Consider the following 24,920-nt stretch of genomic DNA (forward strand, 5'->3'; position numbering starts at 1 on the left):
GACTCGATCATCTCAGAGCCCTTTTCCAACCAAAACACTTCAGTGATTGTCTGAAAACATCATTGCTTCATGGTGCAGCGAAACTTTTAATTGCAGCACCAGAGGCCAAGTTTTTTACCCTTAGCATTCTTTAGCTCCAGTGTTTCTTTCAGTCCTTTCTGTGACCGTGGGGTGCGTTGCATCGCCTGCACTTTGTCAGCTCCAGCCAGGGATGAGCCTTATGACAGCCCAACAAAGCTGGGCTCTTCCCTTGTCATTTTTAGGTGGCAAAGTGAAAAGATCTGCTGACTTCCTAGTGAATTCACTTCCCTGCTAATTGCCCCCTGAGGAGCAGAGTGTCAGCGATGAATCCTACCCGATCCTGCATAATGATTAAAAATGGAGAAACCAAGGCAGCTGAAGTAAAGGTCACTGGATAATCTCCCTTTATTGAAACAGAGTTAATCACAGCACTCCATCTCCTTGTAGATATCTTGGGCTGAGTTTTTTTTTCATTGTTTTATTATTTTTCTTTTCCTGTTCTCAAGACTGAAACTTTCCTTTTTTCTTTTCTTTTTTTTTTTTTTCACATTGAGTTTAATGTTCTTGCCCTTATAAGAAAATTAACTTTTGAGCAAGGCTTCAATTATACATTTATTTATCCATCACTAGGGAAACAGCAGCTTAGAGAAAAGAGGAAAAATATGGTGAGCAAAATTGGTTGAGAAGTTATGTTGTGATTACATGATGCAGGTCCCTGTGCCATCATAAAGGAACAAAGTGATGTTCTTCACATTAGAACACACAATGTGGGATAAGCACAGCTATGTATATTGTCTGGAAAGGGCTTAGTTACACAAAACCTGCAATGTTGTGCGCAGTTTGGGGCTCCCCAATCCAAGAGAGACAGGGATCTGCTGGAGAGAGTCCAACAGAGACCTACAAAGATGACGAAGGGACTGGAACATCCCTGCTGTGAAGAAAGTCTGAGAGCCCTGGAGCTGTTTAGTCTGGAGAGGAGAAGGCTGAGAGGGGACCTGATCAATGTCTCTCAATGTCTGGGGGTGGGTGTCAGGATGAAGGTGCCAGGCTCCTTTGGGTGGTGCTCAGTGATAGGACAAGGACCAAGGGGTACAAGCTGGAACCCAGGAGGTTCCACTTCAACATGAGGAGAAACTTCTTTGTTGTGAGGGTGCTGGAGCCCTGGAGCAGGCTGCCCAGAGACATTATGTAATCTCCTTCTCCAGAGACTTTCCAAACATTCCTGGGTGCGTTCCTGTGTGAAGTGCATACAACAAAGGGCTACAAAGATGTATAGGGGAGGGCAACATCTCTCTTATGAGGGAAGACTGAGAGAACTGGGGTTTTTTAGTCTGGAAAAGAGCAGCCTGAGAGAGGATCTCATCAATGCTGCAATACTTCAAGGGTTGGTATCAGGAAGATGCCACTAGTCTTTTTTCAGTGTTGCTCTCTGACAGAATGAGAGGTAGCAGGCACAAACATGAACATGAGAAGTTTCTAAACATGACGAGGAACTTCTTCACTTTGAGTGTGGGAGAGCATTGGAGCAGGCTGCCCAGAGCTGTGCTGGAGTCTCTAGTTCTGGAAACACTAAAGACCCAACTGGACATGTTCCTGTGTGACCTTCTCTAGGTGAACCTGCCTTGGCAGTGGGGGTTGGACCCCATCTCCAGAGGTCTTTTCTAACCCCTTATTACTGTGACACTGTAATTTTCTTGCTGACCACTTGCAGTCTGGCAAGGCTCATTCCTTGCTGCTGATTTCCTCTAAGCCTATGTCAGAAAGCAGGACTTGCTGAGCCCTGCTTTGGGAGATTTGTCTTATTTTAAACTGAGATCTTGATGGACCTAGTAGACTTTTCATTTGTTAGTTTTATGCTGATGATTCAGTTATAGAGAACAGGCTAAAAAAAAAACCAAACAAAAAAGAACAAACTAAACATTAAACTTCTGGAAACTGAAGGTAACATATAGAGGTCCTAGCTGGATGACTTAGGACAGAGCTTGCTGGAGGAGCTACAATGCAAATTTTGCCAGCACTACTCTTAAACTTCTTTCTTGGTTGCTCTGCCATGTCTCAGCCTGTAGTTTCTGAGGTCCTACATAACCTTGCGGGGATGATGACTCAGTTTTTGCACTGCCCCATCAGTGAACTCAAGATCCTCACTGAAACTCAGGGCTGGCTGGCATCTGCCTGGTTTAGACCATAATTGTGGAAGACTGCACTGCCTGCTTCTTTTAAATGTAAATCTTTCCTCTCTGTGACTCACAGTTCCCACTGCAGGTTTTGTCCTCTCCTTTCATCTGGTTTAAATGGCTCTCTCTTGGAAGTTTTGGAGGAGGGAAAAAAAAGTATTGCTCCCATCTGGCATCATGATAAGAACTACCTGTATGTGTGTCTAGTCTGATGGGTAGTGTGCTTCTTCAGAGAGGTTTTTCAGAACAATAGAACTACCAGAATAAACACAATTCAAAACAGTAAACTCCTTGTAGGAGACATTTCTGGCAGTGTTTTTTTCTCTTAGGCACTCAAGCCCCATCCTGGGGCTCCCCTGCTCAGTCAATGTCATCCTGGGACTAAAAGGTAGGACAAAACAGCTCCCATGTGAAGTGTCTGTTGATGACATTGGCTTCTGTACCTCTTTCACAATAGCAAATAACACCAGCAGTGAAATCCACAGGGATTATGACTCCTACCAGTAGGTAGCCCTGTTGTGACAGATGCTTCTCAACTCCAGACCTGTCTTTTAGGCTGCACCTGTGCTTTTGAATAGTACTAGAATGATTTAGGTTGGAAAAGACCTCAGAGCTCATCTACTCCAACCTCCCTACCGTGGGCAGGGACACCTCTCAATTAGACTCAGCTGCTGAAGGCCTCATCTAACCTGGCCTTGGACATCCCCAGGGAGGAGGCATCCACGACCTCACTGGGCAGCCTGTTCCAGCGTTTCATAAATGATAAAGTAATATTGTTATAAATACAATAAATAAAACAAGAGCAAGGTCTCTTTGGGTTTGGAGCCACATGGCACGATCTGGAACTTTCAAAACAGATGACATTTAGTCCTGGCTCTTTCTTAGGTTGCTCAGAACTATTGGTTTCATAATAATGCATACCAGCTCCCTTTCTCTCGTGCACTTGTACAGACAGACACAAACATACATCATCATCTTCTCTGCTCTTCTGAGACCTCACCTGCACTGCTATGTCCAGTTATGGGACCCCCAACACAAGAGAAGCATGGACCTGATGGAGCAGGTGCAGAGGAGGACCACAGAGAGGATCAGAGGGCTGAAGAACCTCTGCTGTGAAGACAGGCTTGAAAGAATTGGGGCTATTCAGCCTGGAGAAGAGAAGGCTCCATGGAAACCTTGGAGCTGCATTTCAATATCTGAAGCACACCTACAGGAAAGGCTGGGGAAGGACTGTTCAGAAGGGTCTGTGGGGATAGGACAAGGGGCAATGGTTTGGAACTGGAGCAGGGCAGATTTGGGTTGGACTTCAGGAGGAAGTTCTGCACAGTGAGGGTGGTGAGACACTGGAACAAGTTGACCAAGGATGTGTTTGAGGTCCCATCCCTGGGTACCTTCAATCTCACACTTACTGTGTCCTTGGGCAGTCTGATCTAGTTGGAAGTGTCCCTGATGCCTGCATAGCTGTTGGCCAGGATGACCTTTGCAATGCAATCTGTGAATCTGTGAATCATGGACTTTGATTCACCTGTGTGCTGGGACCAGCATGTGCTTAGGTCTTGCTTGGATGCAAAACCATGCCAGGGAGAATGTTAGCAGTGGAGGGGGATAGGCAGATAGGCAGAGCTGTGACTGAGCTTGGCTGGCTTACTAATTAGAGCAGACACAAACTCATGGATAACTCTGCAATGTCAGAAGCTCCTGCAGTCCTGACTCCAGCTAGAGGTTGTGGCATTAGGAATTTGGGATTCCCTTCTGTAGAGCTGAACAGCACTTTGTGCCCCAACTGCTGTCTTCAGTTTCAGACCCTTCACTGTAAGGAAGACATTGAATTGCTGGAGCATGTCCAGGGAAGGACAACAAAGAAGGGTCTGGAGAACAGATCCTATGAGGAATGGCTGAGGGAAATGGGATTATCTGGAGAGAGGAGCCTGAGAGGAGACCTCATTGCTCTCTACAACTCCCTAAAAGGAGGTTGGAGTGAGATTGGGGTTGGTCTCTTCTCCCTAGTATCCAGTGATAGAAGAAGAGAAAATGGCCTGAAACTGTGCCAGGGGAGGGTTAAGTTGAAGATTAGGAAAAAATTCTTTCCTGCAAGAATGGTGAGGGATTGGAACAGGCTGCCCAGGGAGGTGATGGAGTCACTGTCCCTGGAGGTATGGACATGGCACCTGGGACATGGTTTGATGGCTGTGGTGGTGTTAGGTTAACAGCTGGATCAATGATCTTGGAGGTCTTTTCCAAACAAAACAATTCTCTAATTCTGAGACTGGCTTTGAGAACAAGACCTGGGGTGGTCTGCCTGAACCCTGGCTCCCAATTGGACTTGTCAGGGCTCCTGGGCACTCAGAGATGTAGAGGTGGCTACTAGCTCTGAAGGTGACTAGTTGAGGTGTTTCTCTGAGAGGCAGGAACTAGGTCTTGTCAAGGTCCGCTTTGTCTGCATCAAGTCTAGGCCAGGACTGTCAGCAGTTCATTGATTGCAAAGTATATTGAATTAAACATTTCAGGCTCTCTGCATCAGCAGTTCTAGCTTTGATTTTATTTTCTTTAATTACATCCTATTAAATAAATTAATCTCTTCTGCAATTTATTGCCAATTGGGGCACGTTTTAGGTAGTCATAGCTACAGTACTGGAAAGAAATGTAAGGGCTCAGAAAGCTCTGCTAGTTTAAGACACCACAGAATCGTAGAATCATAGAATTTTAAGGGTTTGAAGGGATCTCTAGAGATCATCCAGTCCAATCTCCCTGCCAGAGGAGGATCACCCAGGGCAGGCCACATGAGAATGTATCCAGGTGGGTTTGGAAAGTCTCCAGAGAAGGAGACTCCACAAGCTCTCTGGACAGCCTGCTCCAGCACTTCATCACCAAAGAGGTTTCTCCTCATGCTGAGGTGGAACTTCCTGTGTTCCAGCTTTTACCTCTTGTTTCTTATCCTATCACTGGGCACCACCCAAAGGAGCCTGGCACCTTCATCCTGACACCCACCCCTCATATATTGAGAGACGTTGATCAGGTTCTCTCTCAGCCTTCTCTTCTCCAGACTAAACAGCCCCAGGGCTCTCAGTCTTTCTTCACAGCAGAGATGTTCCAGAACATTCATCATCCTGTGCTAGACTCTCCAGCAGATCTCTGTCTCTCTTGAACTGGGGAGCCCAAAACTGGACACATTATTGCAGGTGTGGTCTGAGCAGGGCAGAGCAGAGGGGCAGGAGAACATCTCTAGAGCTGCTGGCCACACTTTTCTTGAAGAACCCGAGGATACCATTGGCTTTCTCGGCTACAAGGGCACATTGCTCTCCCAAGGATAACTATTTTTGGGGAGGTTTTCTATGGTTAGTTTAGAGATAGGATTAGGGTTTGGGTTTGGGTTTGGGTTTGGGTTTGGTTTGGTTGGTTGGTTGATTTGGTTTTGTTTGTTTTGAATTGATTTGGTTGGTTTGGGTTGCTTTTTATGTGTGTGTTTTAGTTTTATTGATCTCCTTTTTGACATGTTTCTATGCCATCCAATGTCAGAGTAGAAGTCGACAAGAATTCTTTCCCTGGGACCGTGCATGTCCATGACTGTCTGTAGCATAATGACTATTAAACAGATTATTTTTTTTGCCACCTTTTTGGAAGATGCCAGAGGATTTTTCCTGGCTCATATGATTTTGTGCTATTTGCAGGGCTTTTTGTTCCTTCCTCATGTTCCCAGAGAGCCTTTAAGGTCTTTAGATGAAAAGAGTAGAGAAAGTCAAAGAATCAATGCCCACTGCCTCCAAAGCAGCCTTCTGCAACAGCCTTTCTTGGCCTGCTAATGGCTGGCAGGGGGCCACTGGCTGTGTAATGAGCTGTATGAAGGGCAGGTAGCCCCTGGAATTACAGAAGAGAATTGTAGCAGAGCAAAGAGGAAGATGAAACTTCTGTGCCCTCTGCTCATGAAGGAAAAAACTGCACCACTTGCTTATTGTAGTCTAGACCGAACAGATTGGATCTTGACCTTCATTTTAATTTTCTTCAGCTGAGAAATGAACCAAACCGAAACAAAACCAAAATATTTTGGCTCTGTTTAAAACTCTCTTATTTCCAGGCACTTCATAAGTGAGAATGTTGTTTGCCAGCAGAAGAAAAAGAGATTATCCTGGAGGTTGTCTCTGCAGCAACCTCTCTGTTGTTTGAAGTCACAATTATCTTCTTAAAAAAAAAAAAAAAAAGATCTAAACCTTTTTATATTCACAGCATCAGCAAAGCAAAAGGATTGGTAAATTAGAAAATCCTGAGCAAAATGCACCATGGGACAAACATGAAATACAAGAAAAATCAGAAATTAATGGTCTAAGGAAGTCTGTAGAAAAAAATATTCATTAATCTCTCCTCTTTTCTCTTTTTCAGATATTTTTCTGCCATAAACATACACTTCACAAATTAAAATGGGTGTTCTTGCACTCCTAGAATCTTGGCACTTTTTGGTTGTTTTTCTTTTATTTTCCCCACTGTTGCACTAAATTAATATCTCTGATGTGAATGTAATGATATTCCTTTCAATCTATTAAGTGATGTCATGTTAGACTATTGGAAGCCTTCATGACAATATTAAGTCATGGAGAATATTTTGATTTTCTTCCTTATTCACAGATTCATAGAATGGTTTGAATTGGAAGAGACCTTAAAGATCATCTAGTTCCAACCCCCTACCATGGGCAGGGACACCTTCCACCAGTCCAGGTTGCTCAAGGCCTCGTTCAACCTGGCCTTAAGCACCTCCAGGGAGGGGACATCCACAACCTCCCTGGGCAACCTGTTCCAGTGTCTCACCACCCTCACTGGAAAGAATTTCTTTGTCATCTCCAGTCTCAATGTGCCCTCCTCAAGCTTCAATACCTCCCCTCTCAACCTATCACTATAAGCCCTTGAAAAAACTCCCTTTCTAACTTTTTTGTAGCCCCTTCAGGTACTAGAAGGCTGCTCTAATGTCTCCCTGGAGCCTTTTCTTCTCCAGGCTGAACAGTCCCAACTCTCTCAGCCTGTCCCTACAGAGGAGATTCTCCAGCCCTCTGATCATCTTTGTCACCTCCTCTGAACCCACACCAGCAGCTCCATGTCCCTCTTATGCTGGGGGCACCAGAACTGGATGCAGTCCTGCAGGTAGGGTCTCAGCAGAGGAGAGCAGAGGGGGAGAATCCCCTCCCTGTCCTGCTGGTCACTCTGCTTTTAATTCATCCCAGGATATGAGGACAAATTCCTTCATCTCAATAATAGATGTGCAAATATCTACTTTTGACTGAGACATTTTATGAAGGATCAAACTCTTGATAGGTTGTAGTTGATTGCTTAACATGTAATATAAATAAAAAATGGGGTGTTATTCTTAAAATTGCACCTGGATTTAGGCTTTCTTGTAGAGCTCTATAAAACCTCCCAAAAAAATGAGACTCCCAAAGTGTAACTTTAGCCCTGTTAAATGTGTTGCCTGCAATACTGTGGTTGAATCACTGCATCCTTTTGTTGTGCTGTGCACCTGGAGATGGCATTTAAGTCTCACTGGGCAAATTAACTGTGGTGTTTGTTTGCCAAGTTCTTAATCAGGTGATGGAAACCCAACCTCTTATCAGCTTTACACTACTTGATAATGAATCGTGTGGAAGGCAGAGTAGGCTTCATTAAAAGGTTTTACCTGGGAATCAATCCCAGATCCACACATTGGCATGGAGGTCATGATCATAGAATCATTGAATGGTCTGGGTTGGAAAGGACCTCCAAAGGGCACCTAGTGAAAAAAGGACAGATTGCAAATGGTAGAGTACCAGAGCATTAAGGCGCCCCCTTTGCCTACCTGTCTGCTGTCTCTCCTGTTCTCTGAGGAGTCCTGCAGTGGAACAGAACATTGAGAGGTCCCCTCGGTGCACCTAGTTTCTATTCTCCTCTTTATTATCTTGTATGATCAGTTGACATTTTTATGAGCTGGTACACTTGTGTTTGGGTGGTGGGCCAGAAAGGAGATACCAGGACCCCAGGATCCAGGAAGTTCAGTGCATGTGCAACTGGTGGAAAAATTCCAGGACTCTAGAGTCTAGAAGTTCCCAGGCTTGTGCAAACCAGGATATTGCAACACTAGAGCCAGACTGAAGTGAAAAACTTCCTGACAAAAGTCACTTCTCTCAGAGTTTTTGAGCTCTCCTGGTTCACAGCAGGCTGCAGCTAGCATCTCCCCTGAGTTAAGACACTCTTCAGGATCATCTGCTGGCAAAATCTGACACAAAGCCTGACCAAGACAATCTCCTGAGCATTCAGCTCCTGCCCGTTGAGAAATATCAATTAATTGTGAGCATCTCAACTTGAAGAGGGAAATTTTGAGTACAGGCTACTCTAGAAAGAAAACAAAAGGAGTTTTGAACTAACTTTTCTCTTCATGATAGCTTTTCCCTGTTGATTCATGCAAGATATGTCCTATGATGGCAAAAAATAAAATTAAAAATTGAGAATTAAATCATATTCTGCTATTTGGCCAAATGTTTTGTACAAGCCCTTATGGTTCCCTTCCTTTTTATTCCATTTTGAAAAGAAGCTCTCACTGCAACCCCGAGAAGAAAGTGAAGAGGCATTTAATTCACCTGGGAACTTTTTTAGGCTTCCTGTTTCAGTTCTTTCCCCCTACCATCCACCTCCAACCCGATGTTCAGTTCCAAGTGCACTCTGCATACCTGGCGTTGGGGTTGTGCAGGGGGCAATTGGAGCCTTCCAGTTGGAGCAAGAGTGATTTAATACAAAAGGAATTGCACTGAAAGAGAGCAACCATCTGTGCTGAGACGAAAAGAGGCAGGTTTTTTATTCTGGGAGGAGGTTTTGTGCTCTGCTTTGTACGCTCGCACAGAAGCATTTCACTTCAGCTTCAGCAAGTGCTCTAGGTGCAGGCAAGGCATAAAACTGCCATCTGCTGCAATTTATGCACTCAGAAAGCTAAATTTTAATGATGGGCACTCAACTCTCTTCACCTGTCTCATGAGAGAACTTGGGCACCTACTCTGGGTTTGTAAATTCTAATTCCAAGTTGTGTCTGTGTATCACTACAGACAGAGACCTTCACAGATCATCCTGAAGGCATTGGAGACGATGGATGAGCTTTAGAGTGTCTCAATCATGACTCATGAGAGACTGTCCCAAATGGTTTGATGTCAAAGTGACATGTTCTTAGTGTCTGCCAATTGTCCTGAACCCTGTCAGAAACAGCCAAATAATCAAAATTATGTCAGGGTGACTTTGAAAGCAGAATTCTTGGGTCCAGAGACAGAAAGCCATGCTCAGTACTTGTAGTGTGTCTGGTGAATGTGTGATAGTGATTTTGAATACTGCTTCCAGTTTGGGACTCCCCAATTCCAGAGAAACATGGATCTGCTGGAGAGAGTCCAACAGAGAGCTATGAGGATTATAAAGGGATTTGAACATCTCTGCTATGAAGAAAGACTGAGAGCCCTGTGGCTGTTTAGTCTGGAGAAGAGAAGGCTGAGAGGGGATTTGATCAGTGTCTCTAAATATGAGTGGTGGGTGTCCAGATGAAGGTGGAAGGTAGAAGGACCAGAAGAAGTGGTTTCAAGCTGCACCGGGGGAGGTTCAGGCTGGATGTTAGGAATAGTTCTTCACTGAAAGAATTCTCAAACACTTGAGTGGTCTGCCCAGAGCAGTTCTGGAGTCACCATCCCTGGAGGTGTTCCTGCAGATGTGGAGCTGTCACTCAGGGACATGGTTTAGAGTTGGCTCTTCAGTGCTGGGTTGAAGGTTGGACTGGATGAGCTTGAAGGTCTCTTCCAAGTGGATGTGTTCTGTGATTCTGTGACTTGGACCACAAGCTGGGATGGGAACATGAGCAGATGTACATCAATGTCTAAATGGACTAAGTGGCTGAAAGGATCTGCACCTGGAGCAAAGAGCTGCCAGTCCTAGAAAACTTGTCTCCAGTTCATTTCACATTGATCCTGCAAACTCCTAGCTAATTTTCTTAGTACTTCCTTCGTCTGATGTTTGCATTTTGAAAGGAACTGAAGCATTTCAAGCTATGAGGGAATCATAGTAGGAAAAAAAGAGAAAAAAGCTACTATTTATCCAAATGAAGACAATAAACTGAACAATTCCCACTAAAAAATTCAGCAAATCACTTTCCCAGATTCATTTAGCTAATGTTCTACATTCAGGGTCTTGTAAGTCACATCATTGATTATAACAGTAGGTAATTTCTTGACAGCTCATGCCTTGCATGTTCAACTCTTCATTTTATTTATTTTTTCCCCCATTCATGCTTATGTTTCAACTGAGATGCTAAATATTTATAGCTACAAGCTGTCCCTGCTAGAGAAATATCGATAAACAATGTTTAAGCCATCTCTTTGTTCGTGCTGTCACTTAATCATGCTCAAGAAGCAAACATATTTTTAGATACAAGCTGTCTCTGTCAGAGGAATGACTTTCATCTGATGCTCTCACTCTTGCATTCATCAGGGAATTGGAGAAGTGGAGAATGCTTAAATAATAAAGAGCTCTGGATTGCGGCAAGGAGGATTTTTTCTTTTCCCCTCCCTACCCCAAGCTTTTCTCTGAGAGTAAGAATCATAGTATCACAGAATTGTCATGGCTGGAAGGGACCTTAAGAACCATCTAGTTCCAACCTCCCTGCCATGGGCAGGGGCACCTCACACTAGATCAGATTGCTCAGAGCCACATCCAGCCTGGCCTTAAAAACCTCCAGGGATGAGGCTTCCACCACCTCCCTGGGCAACTTGTTCCAGTGTCTCACCACCTTCATGGTGAAAAAATTCTTCCCAACATCCAATCTGAATCTACCCATGTCTACTTTTGCTCCATTCCCCCTAGTCCTATCACTACCTAACACCCTAAAAACTTCCTCCCCAGCTTTCTTGTAGCCCCCTTCAGATACTGGAAGGCCACAATAAGGTCTCCTTAGAGCCTTCTCTTCTCCAAACTGAACAACCCCGACTCTCAGTCTGTCTCCATAGGAGAGGTGCTCCAGTCCTCTGATCATCTTTGTGGCCCTTCTCTGGACATGTTCTAGCACATGTAGATCCTTCTTCTATTAGAGACTCCAGAACTGGACACAGTGCTCCAGGTGGGGTCTCACCAGAGCTGAGTAGAGGGGGAGATTCACCTCCCTCGACCTGCTGGCCACACTTCTCTTGATGCAGCCCAGGATCTGGTTGGCTTTCTGGGCTGCAAGTGCACACTGGAGTCTCGTGTTGAGCTTCTCATCCACCAGCACCCTGAAGTCCCTTTCTTCAGGGCTGCTGTTAAGCCAGTCCCTGCCCAGCCTATATCAGTGCTTGGGGTTGCCATGACCCAGGTGGAGTTTATCAGATCAGGATATTTCTTCTGATTTCCTTGGTGGAGATTTGAATCTATTATGTCACATAACACCCAGAGACTTCACTTACTTAGTGAATAAAGTCACTTTCTGTCTTTAAGTCGTTTATTATTCCTGGAAAGAGATCACATCAAAGGGAGGTGGGAGTGCAGTGCTGCACCATCTTCTGCTGCTAGTACTGCAACTCCAGTAAGTTCTGCAAGATATATGTCAGATGGATTAATATTGATCCACTCATGATGTACTGTGCCCATATTGGGGTTCCCCAGTTCAATACAGACAGGGATCTGCTACAAAGAGTCCAACAGAGAGCTACAAGGATGATGAAGGGAATGGGACATCTTTGCTATGAGGGAAGACTGAGAACCCTGGGGCTGTTTAGTCTGGAGAATAGAAGGCTGAGAGGGGATCTGATCAATGTCTATCAATATCTAAGGGGTGGGTCTCAAGATGAAGGTACCAGGCTGTTTGTGGTGGTGCCCATGATAGGACAAGGAACAAGAAGTACAAGCTGTAACACAGGAGGTTCCACCTCAACATGAAGAAAAACTTCTTTGGTGTGAGGATGCCAGAGCCCTGGAGCAGGCTGCCCAGAGAGGTTGTGGAGTCTCTGTCTCTGGAGACTTTCAAGACCCGCCTGAATATGTTGCTGTGTGACCTGCCCTAGGTGATCCTGCTCTGGCAGGGGGCTTGGCCTGGATGATGTCTTAAGGTCCCTTCCAGCCTCTAACATTCTGTGATTCTGTGATTCTGTGATTCTATCCTCTGGAGCTGGGGGAACATTCCCAGCTCAGCAAGTGAATGAGATCTTGTCCTTCCTGTCTGTGTTGCTCTGACATTGGCCTACACTCTAACTGAATAAGAGCTCCATTATGCTTATCTGTTTCTTTCTAATAATGAAAATTAAGAGTAATCATGAAGCATGACACATTACAGTTCCTAATACAATTACCAATGTAATTCCTACTGGAATCTCTCTCCAGAGCCAAGTTTGATACATAAATTAACCAGACTTAAAAGGATTCACAAAGACAATTTCTATTATCATACAGAACATCCTCTGAGCCTTCTGTGTGTGCCTCATACCAAGCTGAACTTCTACCAGTAGCAGTGTAGAGGAGGAGAAAAGAGGTTGCTGACTCTATCCTGGCCTGGATCAAACCCAGAATGTCCAGCAGGAGTAGGGCAGTGATGGTACTCCTGTACTCTGCCCTGGTGAAGCCACAGCTTGAGTTCTGGATCCAGTTCTGGGCACCACAGTATAGGAAAGACATTGACGTGCTGGAGGATGTCCAGAGAAGGGCAGCGAGGATGGTGAGGGGGTTGGAGGGCATGTTGTGAGGAGCAGCTGAAGGAGCTGGGGTTGTCTAGTCTGGAGATGAGAAGGCTCAGGGGAGATCTCATTGCTCTCTACAGTTCCCTGAAAGGAGGTTGGAGTGAGGCTGGGGTTGGTCTCTTCTCCCAAGTAACCAAGATGGGATGAGAGGAAATGGACTGAAGTTGTACCAGAGGAGGGTTAGGGCACTAGGAAGAATTTCTTTACTGAGAGAGTGGTGAGGTGTTGGAACAGGCTGCCCAGGGAGCTGGTGGAGTTACCACCCCTGGAGGTGTTCAAGAAGCTGTAGCTGTGGTGCTTCAGGATAGAATTTAGTGGCCGTGGTAGCTGGGTTAGGGCTGGGGTCAATGATCTTAAAGGTGCTTTCCAACACTGATGGTTGCATGGGCCTATAGCAAGGGCTTGTAGGCATGTGGGAGAGTATTGCAATGCAATGAATCTGTAAGTGCTGATTACCTGAGAGCAGAAAAAACACAAAGCATCATCACAGGTGAAATCAGCAGATTGGCTGAGATAAGTAAATGTAGACACCACTAATTTATTAAATACTCAGAAGTGTTTCTCTGCTGCCACCTATGCTGTTGCTAAATCCAGCTGAGTAAAATGGAACATAAATATCACTACACTTTCTATCAACTCAACATTTCCTAGAAGACATTCAACAGATCAGAATCAGAATATAAAGCCTTTTGGCAAGGCTAACAGTCACAGCACTATGGGATGCCTGAGACTGGAGGATGCTTTCCCTGGTCCAATCTCCCTGTGCAAACAGGCCCACCTAGACCCAGCTGCCCAGGACCATGTCCAGAGAGATTTTAAGTGTCTCCAAGGATGGATACTTCACAACCTCTCTGTGTCACTTTCTAGACATGTAAAGCGAGCTCTCATACTAGAATCAAGATCCTTGAGAGTATGTTGAAATAGAAGTGTGGTTAAAGCTGATTCTCAGAACTGTTCTCAAGGAACATGAGCAGTCTGGATTTGCAGACCTGAGGCTACCTTGTGGCACAATTCCTTCCACCCACTGGACAACACAGAGAGAACATTTTGCTTATGTGTTCATGCCCTTGAATTTATTTATTTATTTAGTTAGTTAGTTATTTAGTTATTTATTTATTGAAACAAACTGAATTACAAGGTCCTTACATCCCCAAATCTTTCCTATAGAGTTATCTTCACTTTTCTTCCAATAAAAAATATCTGTGAGTGAAAAAAAAAAAGAAAGAAAGGGAAGAGAGAGGCAATTTTTTTTACAACAAGGGTTGGAATAATCTCACACAGTATCACAGTCTCACAGTATATCAGAGGTTGAAAGGGACTTCAAGAGATCCTCAGGTCCAACCCCCCTGCCAGAGCAGGATCACCCAGGGTAGTCTGCACAGGAACACATCCAGTTGGGTTTTGAAAGTCTCCAGAGAAGGAGACTCCACAACCCTCCTGGGCAGCCTGTTCCAGTGCTCTGTCACCCTCACACCAAAAAAGTTTCTCCTCATGTTGAGGTGAAATCTTCTATGTTCAAATTTGTACCCATTGTTCCTTATCTTATCATTGTGAACCACGAAAAAGAGCCTGGCCCCCTCCACTTGACACCCACCCCTCACATATTGATAGACATTGATCAGATCCCCTCTCAGTCTTCTCTTCTCAAGACTAAACAGCCCCAGGGCTCTCAGTCTCTCTTCATAGGGGAGATGCTCAAGTCCCCTAATCATCCTCATGGCTCTCTGTTGAATTCTCTCCAGCAGTTCTGTGTCTCTCTTAAACTGGAGAGCCCCAGACTGGTCACAGTGTTCCAGTGTGGTCTCACCAGGGCAGAGTAGAGAGGTAGAACTTCCCTAGACCTGCTGGACACACCTTTCTTGATGCATCCCAGGATCCCATTGGCTCCCTTTGCAACAAGAGCACATTGTTGTTCCATGGAGAACTTGCTGTCCACCAGCACTCCAAGGTAGGACCTTACACTTATCCTTATTAAACTGCATGAGGTTTGCCTGCACCCAGCTCTCCAGCCTGTCCAGGTCATGTTGGATGGCTGCACAGCCTGACGGGGTGTCAGCCACCCCTGCCCAGTTTTGTACCAGCAGTGAACTTGCTATCTTATCTAGTCTGTGCTTTTGCCAAGCAAGGTTGTACTAGAGGACCCTTGAGGTCCCTCCCAAGCTATGACCCTCCAGAGTCTATGACTCTGTGAACTGAGTAACAACCACAAGAGTTGTGATAAGTAGGATGCCAATCTATATTTTCTGTGCTGTTGTGCCTGCTGTAATGGATAGCTCAGAATGACATTTAGCCATTTTGACTCACATTTAGGTGTTATAAGTTTTGGTCATCCTTAAAACCATCATTCCCATCCTAGCACAATAACAGGAGGGAAGCAGTACTGAAATGGAATAAAATATCCTTCTCATCCAGTCCTGTCCTCAAAAGCTGGTGTCTAAGGAAGATGATAATAGAAAGGTAAACATGAAGAGGAGCTCCTTTGAGGACCCTCCCAGCCTTCAAACATTTGTGGCTAAATAACTTCTTAAGTCCTCACAGGTTTTTGAGAGATTGTACATCACAGCTGGTTCATCCATTTTGTCATTAGATCTTTGAGGCTTTGGCTGAAAATTATCTGCTCCTGGACTCTCATTACTGTTTATTTTGTCTCTAACTTCTCCTAGGGGAGCTGCATTTCAAAACACATCCTCTGAAATCCTTTCCTGATTAAAAAAGCAGAAGAGAAAAGGGAAGGGAAGGGAAGGGAAGGGAAGGGAAGGGAAGGGAAGGGAAGGGAAGGGAAGGGAAGGGAAGGGAAGGGAAGGGAAGGGAAGGGAAGGGAAGGGAAGGGAAGGGAAGGGAAGGGAAGGGAAGGGAAGGGAAGGGAAGGGAAGGGAAGGGAAGGGAAGGGAAGGGAAGGGAAGGGAAGGGAAGGGAAGGGAAGGGAAGGGAAGGGAAGGGAAGGGAAGGGAAGGGAAGGAAGGGAAGGGAAGGGAAGGGAAGGGAAGGGAAGGGAAGGGAAGGGAAGGGAAGGGAAGGGAAGGAAGGGAAGGAAGGAAGGAAGGAAAGGAAAGGAAGGAAAGGAAAGGAAAGGAAAGGAAAGGAAAGGAAAGGAAAGGAAGGAAAGGAAAGGAAAGGAAAGGAAAGGAAAGGAAAGGAAAGGAAAGGAAAGGAAAGGAAAGGAAAGGAAAGGAAAGGAAAGGAAAGGAAAGGAAAGGAAAGGAAAGGAAAGGAAAGGAAAGGAAAGGAAAGGAAAGGAAAGGAAAGGAAAGGAAAGGAAAGGAAAGGAAAGGAAAGGAAAGGAAAGGAAAGGAAAGGAAAGGAAAGGAAAGGAAAGGAAAGGAAAGGAAAGGAAAGGAAAGGAAAGGAAAGGAAAGGAAAGGAAAGGAAAGGAAGAAAGGAAGTGGTTGGGTGTTCTGGTGTGAAATTCTTTGCCTGTTCTTCCACAGTGAACACAGCATTAAGTGTCTGCTCAGCTTTCGTTGTGCCCATGGCAGGGTGGTTGGGACTGGATGATCCTTGAGTTCCCTTCCAACCCTGACAATTCTATGATTCTCTGACTTTATTTCTCCTGAAGGCTCCTTTCATCCCCTGATAACCTGTGGGATTTGAAGTGTCTCAGGCTTCTTGCACTTGATGTTTGAAGAAAGATGTATTAATTTGTATGTATTTTGCTAGTTGCACCTCAAGGTTTTCTTCCAGCCAGCTTTGTGGAGTTTTTGAACTTTCCAGATCCTACTTTTCTTCTATTTTCTTCATTTGGACATGATCCCAGGTCTTTGAAGACTACTTTCAAGTTACTCCCTTTGCCCCTGCCTTTTAACCACTCTTGCTTCTTTCCTCAGGACTTTTATGAGTAGTAAAGATTTGTTCTGTGCTTCTAATACTGCTTCACTAAGAAGTCTTCACAATGCATGTAAGGTTTTAATTCCCTTCACTGCCTTTACAAACCTCTTTTTATAACAACCTTTCAGAATCTTAAGCCCACAGGGCATTAACTTCTGGAGACACAGAAGTGAAGATTTGTTTTCACAGTTTTACAGATTATTATATTGAATTGGAAGGGACCCTCAAAGGACATCTTGGCCAACCCCCCTGCAGGCAGCAGGGACACCTCCAACCAGATCAGGCTGCACAGGGACACAGCAAGGCTGAGCTTGAATGTCTCCAGGGACAGGACTTCAACCACATCCCTGGGAAACCTGTTCCAGTGTCTCACCACCCTCACTGTGCAGAACTTCATCCTGATGTCCAACCTCAACCTGCCCTGCTCCAGTTCCAAACCATTGCCCCTCATCCTATCCCCACAGAACCTTCTGAACAGTCCCTCCCCAGCCTGCTTGTAGGTCCCCTTTTCAGATACCAAAATGCAGCTCTGAGGTCTTCCTGGAGCCTTCTCTTCTCCAGGTTGAACAGCCCCTACTCTCTCAGCCTATCCCCAGAGCAGAAGTACTCCAGCCCTCTGATCACCTTCAGGGCCTCCTCTGGACCCTCTCCATCAGATCCATGTCCTTCTTGTGTTGGGTTCCCACAGCTGGACGCAGCACTACAGGTGAGGTCTCATAAGAGCAGAGCAGAGGGTCAGGATCCCCTCTCTCCATCTCTGGCCACACTTTTGATGCAGCCTAGGATGCCGTTGGCCTTCTGGGTTGTAAATTGGCTCATGTTCAGCTTCTCATCCCCCAGATCTCCCAAGTCCTTCTGCTGCAGGGCTCCTCTCAATTTCTTCCTCCCCCAGCACTGTTTTCTTCCCCAAGCAATACCTGTTAACAGCACATTTATTAGTCAGCCATAACTGAGAGAGGATCTGAAGCTGCTCTAGGTGGACAGAAGATGAGGATTGTCACTGTCCCAAAGGGCTGTCCATCTGCTTAAGATTTAAAACACAACATGTGCTTTAGAATGCTTGGCTTCCAGATCAGGTTGGATGAGGGAGATGGCATTTTTCAAAAGATTTAAAGACCTCTAGGGAAATGTTAAGGAGGAATCCTAAATGCAAAGAGGTTTCCAAACAACACAAGTTTTGTTTCTGAAACTGTTTCCATAAAATAAGAGTGAAAAAGATAATTCTATTACTTATTTTCAAGTTTGTCCTTAGGTCAAATAGCTGTTTCATTGAGTTTCAATCCATTCCCTCTCATCCTAGCACTACAAGCACTTGTAAAAAGTCCCTTCCTGGCTTTCTTGCAGCCCCCTTCAGGTACTGGAAGGCTTCTCCAAAGTCTCCCTGAAGCCTTCTCTTCTCCAGGATGAACAGCCCCAACCTTCTCAGCCTGTCTACATAAGGACAACTCTTTTGGTAAGTTCTGAATTAATTTTATTCTGCCAGCACTTCTGAAAAGAACAAGTTTATTGTTGGAGAGTGCATTCCATCCAGCTGCTTTGTGCTGTGATGATTTCTATTTATAAAAGAGTTTGATTTCACTGACAAAACTGATAAAAACTGATACAAACTATTTTTTTTCATTCATCTAGACTCAGCTTTCTTCTGTTTGATCCAGAATAAGCAGCACAAAGCAATAAAGCTGAGAGCTGTTCGTCTGCAATCTGTTAGAGGTTCTTCAGAAAGCTGAGTGGGAATACAAAAGGTTCACAAGAGAGGAAAACAAAGGTGGCTTGTATAGAAATTTGGACATGTAATAAAGAAATATATGTTAAAAATGCAACCAGAAAGCACTGAAATTCTTATTATGATGTCTGAGCAGAAGACTCCATTAGGACAATTAGAAAATCTGAAATTACAGCTAATAGTGGTCCCCTAGACCTGGGACAGGCTTTTACTGTGGCTTCTAGGGACATTTGGGATAGTAAAAACCAGCTATTGGCTTTCTGAAAAGTTTATGAATCTTAAAATCATGGAATCATGAAGGTTGGAAAAGACATTTAAGGTCATTGAATCCAACCCTAACCTAACTGCCATGACCATTAAACGGGGAAACTGCACCTGGGTAAGAGCAATCCTCACAGACTGTGGGGATGAGGTGATAGAAAGCAGCCCTGCAGGAAAGGATTTGGAGTGCTGATGGATGAGAACCTGGACATGAGCAGGCAGTGTAAGCTTGCAGCACAGAAGGCCTGTGGCAGCCTGGGCTGCATCCAAAGCAGCATGGCCAGAGATGGAGAGAGGGGATCCTGCCCCTCTGCTCTGCTTTGGGGAGATGTCACCTGCAGTGCTGTGTCCAGCATAAGAGAGACATAGACCTGCTGGACTGGGTCCAGAGGAGGTCACAGAAATGATCAGGGAGTTGGAGCACCTCTGCTATGAGGACAGGCTGAGGGAGCTGGGGGTGTTCAGTCTGCAAAAGAGAAGGCTCCAGGGAGACCTAATAGCGACTTTCCAGTATCTGAAAGGGACCTTCAAGAAGGATGGAGAAAGACTGTTTACAAAAGCCTGCAGTGACAGGACAAGTGGCAATGGCTTCAAACTAGAGAAGAGCAGATTTAGATTGGATGTTAGCAACAAGTTCTGCATCATGAGGCTGCTGAAACACTGCAACAAGTTGCACAGGGAGCTGGTTGAGGCTCCATCCCTGGAGATATTCAAGGTGAGGCTGGACAAGGCTCTGAGCAACCTGATCTAGTTGAGGATGCCCCTACTGACTGCAGGGGGCTTGGACTAGATAACCCTTGGATATCTCTTCCAACCCAGACCATTCCGTGATTCTATGAAACTACCTCATGACTCTTAAAGCATTTGCTCTGTCTTCTAATGCTTCTTGCTCTAAGAGAGAAACCTTAAAGAAGCAGAAGGCACAGAGCTCTTCTGTGGCACTTACAGAACTTATTTTACCTGACAGGTTCTCTGCTAATCTGCATGGTTGCTCTTTAATTGCATTTACACCTAGGGTTTCCCCCTCCTCCTCCTAGTACTGGCAGTGATTCACATTCTTGGTATCAAACTCTCAAACTCTGCCTGTGGCATGACTACAGCAGTTGCTGGTTAGAATCACAGCCAATGTTGATTTTAAATTAACTTGCTTCTGAGAACCAGAGCCTGACTTATTAATATTAGAAGATAGAACTAATAATGTTGTTTCTGCAAGAGCTTTGACAATTTAAGGCCAAAACCATTTTCATCATCCATCAAAGCACAGATATCACATTTATTACCTCTTTTATTTTCCCCCTGCTTTTTCTCTTTATTTTTAAAAGATTTTACTAAACACATAATTGCTCTTTTTGTTTGAATTTTGATGACTTATTTTTCTCTCCTTTGTCTCAGTTTGAGATCTGATTTTCTAGTATGATTTTTTCAGCTCTGCGCCTTATTACACAGGATAAAAAAAAAAAAGTAAAGGACAGTGAATATTTAAAAAGTTTCAAAGTATGAATGACTAACTTAACACCAGTTCCTTGAGAAAATATCCTGAGGAACAAAATGCAGTGGTTTAAAATTTGGTAAAGGGAATGAAGTGGGTTTGTTCAGCCTGGAGAAGAGAAGGCTGAGGGTAGACCTTACTGCCATGGAGCAGGACGTAGAAGGTGGGTACTGGGAGGGTGGAGACTCTCTTTTTATGAGAAGACATAGAAAAGACAAGGGGTGATGGGGACAAGTTGCTGCTGGGGAGATTCCCATTGGAATCCAGAAGAAAATTCTTTAGCATGAGAACAATCAGAGGTTGGACTAATCTCCTAAGGGAAGCAGTGGATTCCCCTACATTGGTCAATTTCAAGACAGCTTGACAGGGAGCTGGACAACCTCATTTCAACTACCCCATCACCTAGAAAAGCTGGCCCAGATGATCCTTGATGTCCCTTCCAACCTGGCATTCCGTGATTCAATGAAATAAATCCACATTAAAAAAAAATAAAAATCTCCACTTGACTCCTGTTCTGTACCAAACTCTATCAAACAAAGACTTGCAAAGAAATTTCCTTGGAGACCTTTTGCTTAAACATCTGTTCCTGCATCTGTGTGGGGAGAACAATTCAGTGGATGCTCAAACCATGCATTATTAATTCATAGACTTGTGCATCTTGAACATATATATATATATATATATATATATATATATATATATATATATATATATTATTCCAGGAAATCATATGAGTAATATTTATTCTTTCTTTTAATGTTATATATATATAGTAATAAAGAAGTATTTAATAAAGCAGAACATGAAATACAGCTCAGCTACTCTGTCCTACCCTCAGATACGCTGCTGCAATGTTTCCCATTCTCATCATTAGCTTGATTTTGATTTTTGCTTTAATGAAGACTACTTTTTTTTTTTTTTTGATCCTTGGTGCCTATCACTGCTACTTTATCTTTTTAGCATCATTCTGTTACCTTTCTCTATTCCTCCCTTTTATTCTAGATGAATTCCTTGCTGAAACAATAGTCTTTTAGAGTGTCCTTTCTATCCTGCCCTGCTGAGATGACACCTACAATGCTGGATCCAGTTTGGGGCTCCCAAGTTCAATACAGACAGAGATCTGCTGGAGAGACTACAACAGAGAACTATGAGGATGATTAAGGGACCTGAACATCTCTGCTATGAAGAAAGACTGAGAGCCCTGGGCCTGGTTAGTCTGGAGAAGAGAAGGCTGAGAGGAGATCTGATCTATGTCTCTAAATATCTGAGTGGTGGGTGTCAGTTAATTCTTTTCTTTTAATTTCTTTTCTTTTCTTTTCTTTTCTTTTCTTTTCTTTTCTTTTCTTTTCTTTTCTTTTCTTTTCTTTTCTTTTCTTTTCTTTTCTTTTCTTTTCTTTTCTTTTCTTTTCTTTTCTTTTCTTTTCTTTTCTCTTTCCTTTTCTTTTTATCTTCTCTTCTCTTTTATTTTCTTTTTTATTTTCTTTTCTTCTTGTCTTTTAATTTTTCTTTTGGTTTTCATTTTTTGTTTTGGTTTCAATTTTAATTTGCTTTCTTTTAAAAATCTTCTTTATTACTCCCCTCTCCTTTGAAATTAAGGTTTAATATTTGATTCCCTTTCTGTGTCTCATTGTAGACTAAGAATAACTGTTGGATAATTCATTGCCCTTCTCCTCCCCTCCCACCTTTTGAAAGACAGTCACTCTGTACCTGCCCCTTCCTGGTTCTCAGTAGTTGTGACTGCTACCAGAATCAGTGCTATCATAAAGAGATTATTTTCTCTGCCATTTTGTTATCACCATAGATACAACCACTTTGCCTCACAGATGCTGTCACAGTTGATATTTCTTCACTGAATTTTGTCTCCCTCAGATATCTAAACTGAAGTATTTGACTTAAAGCTCTCATAGGTGAGTTGAAGGGATTTCTTTGCACTGCACCAGGGAAAGTGAAACATCCATGATGATTTATGATTTGCATCATACAAAGAGATAAAAATTTACCCACTGATAACTCCTTATCTACCTAAATAAATGTCTTCTAAGAGTTACCCTAGAGTTAATCAGCCACTGTCATCCAGAACCTGTTCATAAACTCTTAGAATGTGCTAAAATTAGCCCCATCTGAGTAGCTTGTTTGGTTTATTCATAATAAAAAAACCCACATTACGTGACACACTTGTGATGTAAGCAACATTGTCTCCCCTCTTCAAATGGGAAAATTAAGGCATATACTCTGCAGTGGTCCAGAGGAGGGCCACAAAGAGGATCAGAGGTCTGGAGCAGCTGTGTTATAAAGACAGGCAGAATGGGGGGTGTTCAGCCGGGTGAAGAGAAGGCTCTGGAGAGACCTCAGAGCTGCATTTCAGTATCTGAAGGGGACACACAGGAAGGCTGGGGAGGGACTGTTTAGAAAGGCTTGTAGGGTTAGGGGATGAAGGGCAATGGTTTGAAACTGGAGCAGGGGCAGATTTAGGCTGGACCTCAGGAGGAAGTTCTGTACAACGAGAGTGGTGAAACACTGAAACAGGCTACCCAGGGATGTGGTTGAGGGTCTGTCCCTGGAGACATTCAAGATCAGATTTGCTGTGGTTATGAGCAGCCTGATCTAGTTGCAGGTGTCCCTGCTGACTGCAGGGGTGTTGGCCAAGATGACCTTTGAAGGTCCCTACCAACCCAATGCAATCTGTGGATCTGTGAATCAGTGGCCTCTCAAAATCACCTCAACAGATCTGCAAAAGTGAAAGGATTTAGAGCTTCATATTATGAGTTCTCTTCTGTTAAAACTAGAAATGCACAAATCAAGAGTCCAAGTATTGATGTGTCTGGGGATCCAGCATTGCTGGTGCTGTTGGAGTCAAAATACATAAAATACAGAAAATCCAGAGAAATGGATTTACAGAAATCTATAGGTGTCGGAAGAATTAAGAATCAAACTGAAGGTAGGAGCCTAATTTCCTGTATCTAATTGCCAGTATCCAGGATGTCTTTTGAACTTTTTAAAGATTATTATCTTTTTATTTTTTATAGAATCATAGATTAGATCATAGATGATTTCTGCAGAACCCTTCAAACCTCCAATGTTCTGTCATTCTGTGATTCTAGGACTACTTCACACACTGAGCTGCACCTTGTAGTCTCCCTGCAAAGACAACAAATTAAATCTGTGATACTGTGATTCTGGGATCAACTAGGGCAGGCCACACAGGAACTCATCCAGGTGGATTGGAAAGTCCTCTGAGGAGCAAACTCCACAACCTCTCTGGGCAGCCTGCTCCATGACTCAATCACCTTCACCATAAAGAAGTTGCTCCTCATTTGAGGTGAAACTTCCTGCATTCCATCTCACATATGCTGTGGATTCTCCATCCCTGGAAGTGTTTGAAAAGCATGTAGAGGAAGTGTTTGAGAAGCACGTAGAGGAAGTGTTTAAGAAGCGTGTAGAGGAAGTGTTTGGGAAGCATGTAGAGGAAGTGTTTGAGAAGCACATAGAGGAAGTGTTTGAGAAGCATGTAGAGGAAGTGTTCGGGAAGCATGTAGAGGAAGTGTTTGAGAAGCGTGTAGAGGAAGTGTTTGGGAAGCATGTAAAGGAAGTGTTAGAGAAGCACATAGAGGAAGTGTTTGAGAAGCATGTAGAGGAAGTGTTCGGGAAGCATGTAGAGGAAGTGTTTGAGAGTAGAGCGTGTTGGAAGTAGAGGAAGTGTTTGGGAAGCATGTAGAGGAAGTGTTCGAGAAGCATGTAGAGGAAGTGATTGAGAAGCGTGTAGAGGAAGTGTTTGAGAAGCGTGTAGAGGAAGTGTTTGAGAAGCGTGTAGAGGAAGTGTTTGAGAAGCCTATAGAGGAAGTGTTTGAGAAGCACATAGAGGAAGTGTTTGAGAAGCATGTAGAGGAAGTGTTTGAGAAGCGTGTAGAGGAAGTGTTTGAGAAGCGTGTAGAGGAAGTGTTTGAGAAGCATGTAGAGGAAGTGTTTGAGAAGCACATAGAGGAAGTGTTTGAGAAGCATGTAGAGGAAGTGTTTGAGAAGCACGTAGAGGAAGTGTTTGAGAAGCATGTAGAGGAAGTGTTTGAGAAGTGTGTAGAGGAAGTGTTTGGGAAGCATGTAGAGGAAGTGTTTGGAAGCTTAGAGGAAGTGTTTGAGAAGCACTAGAGGAAGTGTTTGAGAAGCATGTAGAGGAAGTGTTTGGAAGCATGTAGAGGAAGTGTTTGAGAAGCATGTAGAGGAAGTGTTTGAGAAGGTGTAGAGGAAGTGTTTGGGAAGCATGTAGAGGAAGTGTTCGGGAAGCATGTAGAGGAAGTGTTTGAGAAGTGTGTAGAGGAAGTGTTTGGGAAGCATGTAGAGGAAGTGTTCGGGAAACATGTAGAGGAAGTGTTTGAGAAGCGTATAGAGGAAGTGTTTGAGAAGCATGTAGAGGAAGTGTTTGAGAAGTGTGTAGAGGAAATGTTTGGGAAGCATGTAGAGGAAGTGTTTGAGAAGCGTGTAGAGGAAGTGTTTGAGAAGCATGTAGAGGAAGTGTTTGAGAAGTGTGTAGAGGAAGTGTTTGGGAAGCATGTAGAGGAAGTGTTCGGGAAACATGTAGAGGAAGTGTTTGAGAACTGTGTAGAGGAAGTGTTCGGGAAGCATGTAGAGGAAGTGTTTGAGAAGTGTAGAGGAAGTGTTCGGAAGCATGTAGAGGAAGTGTTTGAGAAGTGTGTAGAGGAAGTGTTCGGGAAGCATGTAGAGGAAGTGTTTGAGAAGCATGTAGAGGA

This window comes from Indicator indicator, chromosome 6 (genome assembly GCF_027791375.1).
Source record: "Indicator indicator isolate 239-I01 chromosome 6, UM_Iind_1.1, whole genome shotgun sequence".
Taxonomy (NCBI): domain Eukaryota; kingdom Metazoa; phylum Chordata; class Aves; order Piciformes; family Indicatoridae; genus Indicator; species Indicator indicator.